This window comes from Triticum aestivum, chromosome 3D (assembly GCF_018294505.1).
Source record: "Triticum aestivum cultivar Chinese Spring chromosome 3D, IWGSC CS RefSeq v2.1, whole genome shotgun sequence".
In the NCBI taxonomy this organism is placed as follows: Eukaryota; Viridiplantae; Streptophyta; class Magnoliopsida; order Poales; family Poaceae; genus Triticum; species Triticum aestivum.
The window spans coordinates 318,021,337-318,034,675 of NC_057802.1; positions in this window are offsets into that span (position 1 = coordinate 318,021,337).

Sequence of the window (13,339 nt, forward strand, 5' to 3'; positions counted from 1 at the left end):
AAGATCATGGCAAATCAATGTGCTACGAATCGGAGTAGGGAAATAGCACAAAGAGTTGAACCCATACCCTAGTTCGGTGGGAGTTCGCTACGGCGACAACGGCGGAGCAGAATTCCGTTGACGGCGATGGAAACCAGCGGCGGGAGGTCGCTGGCGACAAGGAGACGATCCGGAGACCCGAGGAGGCAGATCAGGACACGCGCGGGCTGAGGAGTTTGAAGAAATTTCCAAAATCTCACTCGTGGGTTTATATATCCCGACCCTGTCGGTGTGACCGAGTGGAACAACTCGGTGACACCGAGATGCAAAATCACAAGCGGTTACTGCAACTCGGTGTGACCGAAAAGTTCAAATCGGTTGCACCGAGATGGAAAACCTTGATCAACTTAGTGAACTCAGTGTGACCGAAGTGGATGACTCGGTCATACGGAAATGCACAAAGAGGTTTTGGAAGTTTAAGTCTATGACGAATCGGGGACTCCGAGTGCTCCTCACACAGAGTGGTTCGAATCTGACTTGATCAAACTTTGTGATGTAGCATGAATAGAGTTTGAGACGAGAAAAGCGTAGATAGCTAAAGGGAGTTCTTAGGCATTCTTGTCCATCCATTTGGCAAAAGAGAGAAAACCAAACAATCAAAGCAGCAAATGGATGTCCTCGAATGAGTAAAAATATGCAATCAACATGCTCACACAATAAAATGGCAAATAAAGTATGTGACGAAGCATGCACAAACTGTAGCGACCAGACCTCAGACGGTCAAGTCTCTGTGCATCAGTGTCAGCCCTGGATCAATAATGCTGACACGCACAGTACTCGAAGGATTTATAACAGAGTAGCAATCACACACTTATTACATCAAATGTCTCAAAAGAGAACTTAATATAATAAATATGGCTTAAGGCCATGTAAAAACGATAACAGTGGAAGACTTGGAAGATAAGCGAGTCCATCAACTCCAACGGCATCACTGAGTATAGAAACACGACCTAAGGCACCTTACTCGTCGTTTGAAAAGTCTACAACATGAAACCTTGCAGCCCGAAAACGGGTCAGCACATGGAATATGCTGGCAATGTAACACATAGAGAGTAATGAACAGAATAATGCTATACTACATGCATATTTGGCTGGTGGAAAGCTCTATGGTTACAGTTTTGCGAAAAGCCAATTTTTCCCTACTGCAAAGGAATAAATTTTATTTAACTATCATGGTGGTTGTTAAACATTGAGAATGGGTGACACCATCTCAATCCCAATTAAGTTTCAACATTAATCCCAACAAAATTAATTAAAGTAACATGATGAGATTCACATGATAATCCAAGTACTAGATACTCAAGTTGTCCATAACCGGGGACACGGCTAACCATGATTAGTTTATACACTCTGCAGAGGTTTGCGCACTTTTCCCCACAAGACTCGATCTCCTCCGTTGGGATTCTCGCACTACATGATGTTTGAGAAACGGATGACCGAGACATAGTCTTTCAGAAGCGTTTGCACCTTACGATCGGGTAGACAGTACCACCTACAACCCCTACATCTGCTAGTCTACCACTGTAAGAGTTCACACAACTTAATCAACTATGCTAGAGCCCATAATAGCTTGTGGCTGCACACGGAAGTTTCTAGCATGAATAATCTCATGATCCCTTTGAGCCTGGGTGGCGGTCCATAAAAAAACAGGCAATCGCTGGAATACCCAGGTGCCTCAATCCACCCAGATGTGTGTTTAAGTAGCCACCTTAAATTGAACCATTAATTAACAATCTCACATCTGTCATGGATACACTCACCCAATCCACGTCTACTAGCATAGCATAGCAATATAAGCAAACGTAGAAGTAACTCCCAAGGGTTTGGTAATAAACAGGGCAATAGGTTCTACCTCATCAGCTACTTCCCAACCCACAATTTAATCAGATCCTAATCATGCAATTGTTTGAGGATTGATCTAATGCAATAAAACTGGGTATGGAAAGAGGTATGATCAAAGTGTTACTTGCCTTGCTGATGACCCGTGAAACCTAGGGATTCGAAGTAGCAAGCGGCGCACTCCGGGTACTCTATCGCAAACAAACAAGCATACAATAAGTACTCGTCTAATGCACAGGTAAAACTCAAATAAGAGATCTAACCAGAAAGTTCAACTTAAGAACTCCGGTTTGCAAAAAGAATCAAATCAAACGAAGCAACGAAAGTCAAACGGCGAAAGAAACAAGCTTCGTTTACTAATCTGGACCTAAGTCAAATTTTACAGTAGCAAAACTTGTTTGAGTAGGTTAAATAGAAAGAGGGTTTCGAGACGAAACTCTAGGCGCTTGAATCGCCTGATTTCGACAAACGAGCGAAAAGTTAAACCAAAACGAAAAACAGATCGGAAATCGCGATCAGAAATAATCACGAAAAATTCGAGAAAAAAGAAAAACTGACGAACAGTTTAACGAACGGACGTTCGTTAACTGTAACTAAACGATGAATGCGTTCGTTAAAACGAACGAACGAGCGAACGCTCGCTAAATAAGAAAACAAAAAAAACAAAATTGATCTAAAAAAACCTAGGGTTTTCTAGAAAAACCGAATCGGTTTTCTTCAGAAAACCGGGCGGCGGGCGGCTACCTCGGCTCGGGGCTCCGGCGAAGTCCGGTGGCTCCGGCGGGGCGACGGGAGGCGGAGTGGGGCGGCGGGGCTGCGGGCGTCGGCGGCGGCGGCGACCTTGGCGGCGGGGCGGCTCGGCGGTGGTGCGGCTCCGGCGGCGGGGCGGGTTCCGGCGGTGGGGCTGTGGGTTCGGTGGCGGGGTGAGGGGCGGCGGCGGCGGCTATTTAAGGAGGGGGGCGGCGTGGCTTGGGGAAGGGGGCGCCTCGGGAGGCGTGCTCCTCCCGGACTTGGGCGGCAGCGGCGGTCTTCGATCCGGAGACGGCGGCGGGAGGCGGTGGCGCGGGCGGGCCGGCCTGGTTCGGCTGGGCTTCGGCCCAGTCGGGCGCGGGGAGTTTTTTTTAAACAATTCCGCCGAAACTGAGAAAAATTCTAGAAAATAAAATAAAATTCTAAAAATGCCAAAATAAATTTTTCACCGTCTAAATAAAATATTTAGAACAAGATGAACATTTTCTTGGCCCTAAAATGCAATTTTGAAAAACGTGCAATTTTCCTAAATTCAAATAAAATAGCAAAACTCCAAATAAAATAAGATTTGATTTTTTTATTAAATCCTCAATATTTCTTATTTTTGGGAAAGTCATTTTATTCCCTCTCTCTTATTTTTATAAATGAAATAATTGAAGATAAAATAAATAAAATCAAATGATCCTATTTTCAAAATTTGAGAAAACCCAAATATGAAAATAACGAAATCCCCAACTCTCTCCGTGGGTCCTTGAGTTGCGTAGAATTTCTAGGATCAAACCAAAAATGCAATAAAATATGATATGCAATGATGATCTAATGTATAACATTCCAAATTGAAAATTTGGGATGTTACAAACCTACCCCCTTAAGATGAATCTCGCCCTCGAGATTCGGGTTGGCTAGAAAATAGGTGAGGGTGGTCCTTCCGTAGATCTTCCTCTCGCTCCCAGGTGGCTTCATCCTCGGTATGGTGGCTCCACTGAACTTTGCAAAACTTGATAACCTTGCTGCGGGTGACTCGGCTGGCATACTCAAGAATCTTGACTGGTTTCTCCTCATAAGTCAAATCACTATCCAACTGAATCGCCTCCAGTGGCACTGTATCTCTCAGCGGTATATCAGCCATCTCTGCGTGGCACTTCTTCAACTGGGAAACGTGGAACACATCGTGAACTCCTGACAATCCTTCGGGTAATTCCAACTTGTAAGCAACTTCTCCCATACGCTCCAAAACTTTGTATGGTCCTACAAAACGTGGCGCTAACTTTCCCTTAACTCCAAAGCGCTTAACTCCCCGAAGTGGAGATACACGAAGATAAACTCTGTCTCCGATTTCGTAAACTGTCTCCTTACGTTTTGAATCCGCATAGCTCTTCTGTCTGGATTGGGCTACCTTGAGCCTATCGCGAATCAACTTCACCTTCTGTTCAGACTCCTTAATCAAATCTGGTCCAAACAACTGGCGGTCTCCAACTTCGTCCCATAACAATGGTGTTCTACACCTCCTTCCGTACAAAGCTTCGAAAGGGGCCATCTTCAAACTGGATTGATAACTGTTGTTGTAAGAGAACTCTGCATATGGCAAGTTATCGTCCCAACTAGATCCATAATCTAGCGCACAAGCTCTCAGCATGTCCTCCAGAATCTGATTGACTCTCTCGGTCTGTCCATCTGTCTGTGGATGAAAGGCTGTACTGAATTCTAGCCTGGTACCCAAAGTTTCATGTAACTGATGCCAGAACTTTGAGGTAAACTGGGTTCCTCTATCTGATACAATGCTCCTCGGAACTCCATGCAGACATACGATTCTGGTCATGTATATCTTTGCCAACTTAGCACTGGTGTAAGTGGTCTTCACTGGGATGAAATGAGCTACCTTCGTCAAACGATCGACTACAACCCATATTGAGTCATAGCCTGAACGAGTCCTGGGCAATCCCGTGATAAAATCCATGCCTAGTTTATCCCACTTCCATTCGGGTATCGGCAATGGCTGTAGCAATCCTGCTGGCTTCTGATGCTCTGCCTTCACTCTCTGACATACATCACAAACTGCTACATACTCCGCAATATCCTTCTTCATTCCGGTCCACCAGAAAGTATCCTTCAAATCCAAATACATCTTGGTATTTCCTGGGTGAATCGAATACGGCGAGTCATGAGCCTCCTGCAGAATCAACTTCCTGATCTCCGGGTCATTAGGCACATAAACGCGGTCCTCAAACCATAAGGTATCGTGCTCGTCCTCACGAAATCCCTTGGCTTTTCCTTTGCTCATCCTTTCCTTTATTCCGGCAATCTCCTTGTCTGTCTTCTGAGCTTCTCTGATCTTATCCATCAGAGTAGACTGTATCTCCAATGCTGCAACATAGCCTCTCGGAACTATTTCCAAACATAGCTCGCGAAGATCCTCGGCTAATTCCTTCGGTAACTCTCCGGTCATGAGTGTGTTGACATGGCTCTTGCGGCTCAACGCATCTGCTACTACGTTAGCCTTTCCGGGGTGATAATGCAATCTCATATCATAATCCTTTATGAGCTCCAACCATCTCCTTTGCCTGAGATTCAACTCCTTCTGCGTGAAGATGTATTTCAAACTCTTGTGATCCGTGTACACCTCACAGTGGTTTCCGATGAGAAAATGTCTCCATGTCTTCAACGCATGTACTACGGCTGCTAACTCCAAATCATGCGTAGCGTAATTCATCTCATGGGGTTTAAGCTGTCGTGAAGCATATGAAACAACTCTTCCTTCCTGCATAAGCACTGCTCCAAGTCCTCGACGAGAAGCGTCGCAGTATACTTCATAATCCTTGCGCTGATCTGGCAGAATCAACACTGGTGATGTAACCAAACGTTTCTTCAACTCTTGGAAACTAGCTTCACATTCCTCAGTCCAGTTGAACTTGGTGTCCTTCTTCAACAGCTCCGTCATGGGCTTAGCAATCCTCGAGAAATTCTCAATGAATCTCCGGTAGTATCCTGCAAGTCCAAGAAAACTCCGGATCTCTCCAACTGATGTGGGTGATTCCCAGTTTGTCACAGTGTCGACTTTGGTGGGGTCTACTGCTATTCCTTCTCCGGATATAACATGTCCGAGGAATCCAACTTCCTTCAACCAAAACTCACATTTGCTGAACTTGGCGTATAACTGATGTTCTCTGAGCTTCTCAAGTACCAAACGCAAATGTTCCTTATGCTCCTCTTCATTCTTGGAGTAGACCAAAATATCATCAATGAACACCACGACGAACTTATCCAAAAACTCCATAAACACCTTGTTCATCAGGTTCATGAAATAGGCAGGTGCGTTAGTCAGACCAAATGACATAACAGTATACTCGTACAGCCCATACCTAGTGGTAAAAGCCGTCTTAGGTATATCCTGCTCTCGAATCTTCAACTGATGGTATCCTGACCGCAGATCGATCTTGGAAAATACCTTAGCTCCTTGTAAGCGGTCAAACAGATCATTGATCATCGGCAGTGGGTACTTGTTTTTGATGGTCACTTCATTCAGTCCTCGATAATCAACAACCATCCTTAACGATCCATCCTTCTTCTCCACTAGAAGCACTGGCGATCCCCAAGGTGAAGAACTTGGGCGAATATAGCCTTTATCCAGCAACTCCTTAATCTGCTTCTTAATCTCCTCCAAATCCTTTGCGGGCATCCTGTACGGTCTCTTAGATATTGGCCCTGTGCCTGGCAAAAGCTCAATCAAAAACTCAATGTCTCTATCCGGTGGCATGCCTGGCAACTCCTCTGGAAATACGTCAGGGAAATCCTTCACCACTGGTACTTCCTCCTGTACAACTCCTGATAAAGAATTCACCTGAGTCCTCTTCGGCACATGCCGGGATACATACTTGATCCTTCTTCCTTCTGGGGTGGTAAGCAAAATCGACTTACTAGCGCATTCAATGTTCCCTTCATACTTCGATAACCAATCCATGCCTAATATCACATCCAGTCCTTGCGATTCCAATACTATTAGGTCCGAGGGAAACACGTAGTTACCAATCCTTAATGGTAACCGATCACACCATAGACTAGCCATATACTCTGCTCCTGGCGAGGTTACTAACATGGGTGACCTAAGGGCTTGGGTTGGCAATTTATACTTATCCACAAATCCCCTTGATATGTATGAATGCGATGCACCAGTATCAAAAAGAACGAGTGCAGTAAATGACTTAACCAAAAACTTACCTATTACTGCATCTGGCTGGGCTTCAACCTCCTCCACGCTAACGTGGTTCACATGTCCTTTGTTGAAAGGGTTGGGCTTCTTCCCAGAGCTTCCATTGCCATTTCCATTCTTAGCTTCAGGACACTCATTAGCATAATGTCCAGTCTTCTGGCACTTGTAGCAAGTGACTTGGCTCAGATCTCTCTTAGCTGGGGTCGATGGGTTGGTACGGTTCTGTCCGTTGCTTCCTCCATTCCCATTACCATTCTTGGGTCCACTATGGTTGTGCGAACCTCCTGCTCCATGGGTATGCTGAAAAGGTCCTCCCGAATTCGGGGTAAAACGTGGCTTCTGATGAGCTCCAGAATTGTACTTCCCTTGTCCATACTTCCTCTTGCGGCTTTCAATCTGCTGCTGCTTCCCTTCAATCATGAGAGCTCTATCTACCAACTCCTGGTAGTTGTTGAAGGTTGCTACCATCAACTGCATGCTCAGCTCATCATTCAGCCCTTCCAGAAACTTCTCCTGCTTGGCTGCATCTGTAGCAACGTCATCTGGGGCATAACGTGCTAACTTACTAAAGTCCTCCACATACTGGCCTACGGTGCGTCCTCCTTGGCGTAAGTTGCGAAACTCACGCTTCTTCATGGCCATAGCTCCTGCTGAAACATGGGCAGTACGGAAAGCTTGCTGAAACTGGTCCCATGTGACAGTGTCGATGGGGTGAGTGGCTGTGTAATTCTCCCACCATGATGCTGCGGGTCCATCAAGCTGATGTGCGGCAAAACGCACTCTCTCCGCATCTGTGCATCCTGCAGTGGTCAACTCCCTTCCAACTTTGCGGAGCCAATCATCTGCAACAATCGGCTCGGTGCTACTGGAATACACCGGCGGATTTAGCCTCAAGAAACGGGTCAAATGATCAACAGGTGGTGGTGGTGGTGGGTTGTTGTTGTTGTTGTTGCCTTGGTTCTGTACTAGTGCTTGCATCAAGACATTCTGCTGCTGAATCAACTGAGTGATCTCCGGTGGGAAAACAAATCCGGTGTCGCGTCTCGGAGGCATCTGATGGGTTTAGAAAAGATGAGAATTTAGAATAGAATGAGGTCTAGAGAGAAAACACTACCCATATGCACATGAGACAAACACAATCAATATCACTCAAATCAATTCAAACAAGGCATACAATCGATCTAACTATCGTCACAAAGTGCTCGGACTATACTATATACATGGGGGAATACTACTACTGATTATGGTGGTCTACTAGAAATTTTGATCGGTCGAAGACTCCATGATATCTGCTCCAGCTTCATCAACAAAGTCATCTTCACTGGGGTCCGAGTCGGTGTCGTCGATGATGATGTAGTTATCCGGGCAAGCGCAATCATCGTCTTCTCCTCCTGGTGCTGGGTCTCCCATGAATACTCCGATCTTCTTTTCAGGTCGTCATTCTTCTCCAACAACGTGGCGATCTCCTCCTCATATCCATCGCGCGTAGACTTGAGTTCTTCCTCCAACTCCGTGATCTTGGTCAATGCCTTCTTCAGATCTATCATGCCTGTGCACATTTGGTTCTCCTGGCGACGAATGTGTTGGTTTAACTCCTGGATGAAAGCTGCAATTGATCTATCCTTCTTGGTACTGATCATCTCCCATTGCTCATCTCGGCGCCCACAAATCTGGTAAATGGTATCCTTAAGCTCCTTGTGGTAAACTTCTCCAATGCGTCCCATGGTGATGTGGGCTGCCATGCTCTTTCCTAGACTCCAGGTTGGTGCATCAAAGGAAAACTCTATGGGCTCGGTGACGGGCATGAACGTCCTTCCTGGAACTTGAACTTGAATCATCCAACGCTCCTCTTCTGGTAGTGTGGCGTTGTAGGTTCCGGTGAAGCTTGGTATTCCGATGTTCAGGTATCTAGTGACTTCCTTCAAGTGGCGTCCAAAGGGTGTATCTTCATCTGGTTGCATGAACTTGTTCCTGGCATCCGCCATCCTAAAAGAGTGGAAAATGGAGAGGAGTCAGAAATGAGAAGAGAATAGTGATCTAGGGTTTAAGCTTAGTGGTCGTGTCCTACAGTCAGCGTGTGCTCTGATACCATCTTGTAGCGACCAGACCTCAGACGGTCAAGTCTCTGTGCATCAGTGTCATCCCTGGATCAGTAATGCTGACACGCACAGTACTCGAAGGATTTATAACAGAGTAGCAATCACACACTTATTACATCGAATGTCTCAAAAGAGAACTTAATACAATAAATATGGCTTAAGGCCATCTAAAAACGATAACAGCGGAAGACTTGGAAGATAAGCGAGTCCATCAACTCCAACGGCATCACTGAGTATAGAACCACGACCTAAGGCACCTTACTCGTCGTCTGAAAAGTCTGCAACATGAAACGTTGCAGCCCGAAAACGGGTCAGCACATGGAATATGCTGGCAATGTAACACATAGAGAGTAATGAACAGAATAATGCTATACTACATGCATATTTGGCTGGTGGAAAGCTCTATGGTTACAGTTTTGCGAAAAGCCAATTTTTCCCTACTGCAAAGGAATAAATTTTATTTAACTATCATGGTGGTTGTTAAACATTGAGAATGGGTGACACCATCTCAATCCCAATTAAGTTTCAACATTAATCCCAACAAAATTAATTAAAGTAACATGATGAGATTCACATGATAATCCAAGTACTAGATACTCAAGTTGTCCATAACCGGGGACACGGCTAACCATGATTAGTTTATACACTCTGCAGAGGTTTGCGCACTTTTCCCCACAAGACTCGATCTCCTCCGTTGGGATTCTCGCACTACATGATGTTTGAGAAACGGATGACCGAGACATAGTCTTTCAGAAGCGTTTGCACCTTACGATCGGGTAGACAGTACCACCTACAACCCCTACATCTGCTAGTCTACCACTGTAAGAGTTCACACAACTTAATCAACTATGCTAGAGCCCATAATAGCTTGTGGCTGCACACGGAAGTTTCTAGCATGAATAATCTCATGATCCCTTTGAGCCTGGGTGGCGGTCCATAAAAAAACAGGCAATCGCTGGAATACCCAGGTGCCTCAATCCACCCAGATGTGTGTTTAAGTAGCCACCTTAAATTGAACCATTAATTAACAATCTCACATCTGTCATGGATACACTCACCCAATCCACGTCTACTAGCATAGCATAGCAATATAAGCAAACGTAGAAGTAACTCCCAAGGGTTTGGTAATAAACAGGGCAATAGGTTCTACCTCATCAGCTACTTCCCAACCCACAATTTAATCAGATCCTAATCATGCAATTGTTTGAGGATTGATCTAATGCAATAAAACTGGGTATGAAAAGAGGTATGATCAAAGTGTTACTTGCCTTGCTGATGATCCGTGAAACCTAGGGATTCGAAGTAGCAAGCGGCGCACTCCGGGTACTCTATCGCAAACAAACAAGCATACAATAAGTACTCGTCTAATGCACAGGTAAAACTCAAATAAGAGATCTAACCAGAAAGTTCAACTTAAGAACTCCGGTTTGCAAAAAGAATCAAATCAAACGAAGCAACGAAAGTCAAACGGCGAAAGAAACAAGCTTCGTTTACTAATCTGGACCTAAGTCAAATTTTACAGTAGCAAAAACTTGTTTGAGTTGGTTAAACAGAAAGAGGGTTTCGAGACGAAACTCTAGGCGCTTGAATCGCCTGATTCCGACAAACGAGCGAAAAGTTAAACCAAAACGAAAAACAGATCGGAAATCGCGATCAGAAATAATCGCGGAAAATCCGAGAAAACGAAAAACTGACGAACAGTTTAACGAACGGACGTTCGTTAACTGTAACTAAACGATGAACGCGTTCGTTAAAACGAACGAACGAGCGAACGCTCGCTAAATAAGAAAACCAAAAAAACAAAACAAAACCGATCTAAAAAAACCTAGGGTTTTCTAAAAAAACCGAATCGGTTTTCTTCAGAAAACCGGGCGGCGGGCGGCTACCTCGGCTCGGGGCTCCGGCGAAGTCCGGCGGCTCCGGCGGGGCGACGGGAGGCGGCGTGGGGCGGCGGGGCTGCGGGCGTCGGCGGCGGCGGCTTTCCGGCGGCGGCGGGCGGCTCGGCGGTGGTGCGGCTCCGGCGGCGGGGCTGCAGGTTCGGTGGCGGGGTGAGGGGCGGCGGCGGCGGCTATTTAAGGAGGGGGGCGGCGCGGCTTGGGGAAGGGGGCGCCTCGGGAGGCGTGCTCCTCCCGGACTCGGGCGGCGGCGGCGGTCTCCGATCCGGAGACGGCGGCGGGAGGCGGTGGCGCGGGCGGGCCGGCCTGGTTCGGCTGGGCTTCGGCCCAGTCGGGCGCGCGGGAGTTTTTTTTAAAACAATTTCACCGAAACTGAGAAAAATTCTATAAAATAAAATAAAATTCTAAAAATGCCAAAATAAATTTTTCACCGTCTAAATAAAATATTTAGAACAAGATGAACATTTTCTTGGCCCTAAAATGCAATTTTGAAAAACGTGCAATTTTCCTAAATTCAAATAAAATAGCAAAACTCCAAATAAAATAAGATTTGTTTTTTTATTAAATCCTCAATATTTCTTATTTTTTGGAAAGTCATTTTATTCCCTCTCTCTTATTTTTATAAATGAAATAATTGAAGATAAAATAAATAAAATCAAATGATTCCTATTTTCAAAATTTGAGAAAACCCAAATATGAAAATAACGAAATCCCCAACTCTCTCCAGGGGTCCTTGAGTTGCGTAGAATTTCTAGGATCAAACCAAAAATGCAATAAAATATGATATGCAATGGAGATCTAATGTATAACATTCCAAATTGAAAATTTGGGATGTTACACAAACTCTCTAGCATCTATCAAGGAATTGGTGATGATTAGGTCATCTATATATGAGTATATTGACTTAGGAGTCAAATGAGAACATTTGATGATAGGTCATACCCATCGTTTAAGCATAAGTGGGGTTACCACTTTCACATAAAGCATTGTTGTGTTCACACCATTAGAGTTGCTTTAGCTCAATTTATTAGAGTAAAGCTCCCCCTAGATGTGATATCCCCCCTAAGAGGGATGAACTAACCTTGGGTTTTGTCGATGATGACTTCATGTAGGTGTTGAAGATGTGGACGCTCAATGTTGATGTAGATCATTCGGAGCAATCCATTGGAGTGAGTTGCACTTTCAATACCTACACAGGTTAGTCCCACAAGGAACAAGGATATCCATAGACATAAGATGATGTCCATGAAAGCATTAGGTTACCTTGTCCCTTGTCTTACCAACAAGAGGGTTTGTGACTCCTTGAACTAGTGCAATATGTGGAAGTTGTTTGCACATGTCCTTGCCAAAGGATATGAGTGAAGTATGTTGGTGGAGTCACCCTCAAGAACTCTCTAGTTCTTCTTCTTTGGGATCCACATCATCTTGATGGGAATCCTTGAAGTTTTAGTCGTACTTGATGTAGTAGAACTTGATGTAGTCTTGGGAACCCACTTGACCAAGGCCTTGGGAGCTTCTTCAAATGCATCAATCTCCTCTTGAAGCTTGTCCTTGCCTTTTTGCTTGTGGTCTTGTGGTGGAAGATCATCTTGAGCTTGTGTTCCTTGGAAAGAAGTAGGATCATACTTGTCTTGTTGAGTAACAAACTTCGTATTGGGGTATTGATCTTCTTCCCACTCAACTCCATTGGCATTGAACTTTCGTTCAAAACCAACACCTTGATTCTTCCGGTGCCTTCCTTGCTTGCGTATAATTTCCTCAAATTGCTTACTTCCGGCAAGGCTCTTGTAAACACCTTTCTCTATAATTCCCTTCAATAAGCTATTTTCTTGCTCAAGTGTAACTTGGCTAAGAGAATCATTAGTGGAATCAAGAGAACTACTAGAAGCAACAACATTGGATTTAGCATGATTATTGTTACTACTAGATGAAGAATCTTTCTTACTCTTGTTGCTAGATTTTACTTGTGGCATGTAAGTAGACAAGAGTAAACGCTTGGCAATGTAAGAAGAACTTTTCTTGCGAAGATCATCATTGATTGCTTTTAAGAACCCATGCTCTTGCTCAAGGTTGAGCTTTTCCAAGCGTAGCTTCTCATGAGTCTTTAAAAGTTCTCGATGATCTTCCAAGGTAGTTTCATGAGCTAACTTAAGAGTGTTTAGTTCTCTAGTTAGACGCTCAATCTCCTTCTTATCATCATCGTTTGTTTTATCTTGATTAGCATGATTAATAGCAAGTTCATCATAGTTTTCATAACTAGAGTTGTCAACAAGTAAATCATCATCTCCTAGCAAATCATCTTCATCACTATTGAAATCAACATACTCGGGGTGTGATACCTTTGGGCCTTTAGCCATGAAGCATCTTCCAATTCCTTCATTTGGTGAGTCAAATATGTTGTAGGAGTTGGGTGACACAAGTGCTAGACCGGCAAAACCTTCATCTTGAGTATATTCGGAGTCGGAGTGATAACTTCTTTCGGAGTGATGGTCGGAGTCGGAGTCGGAGTC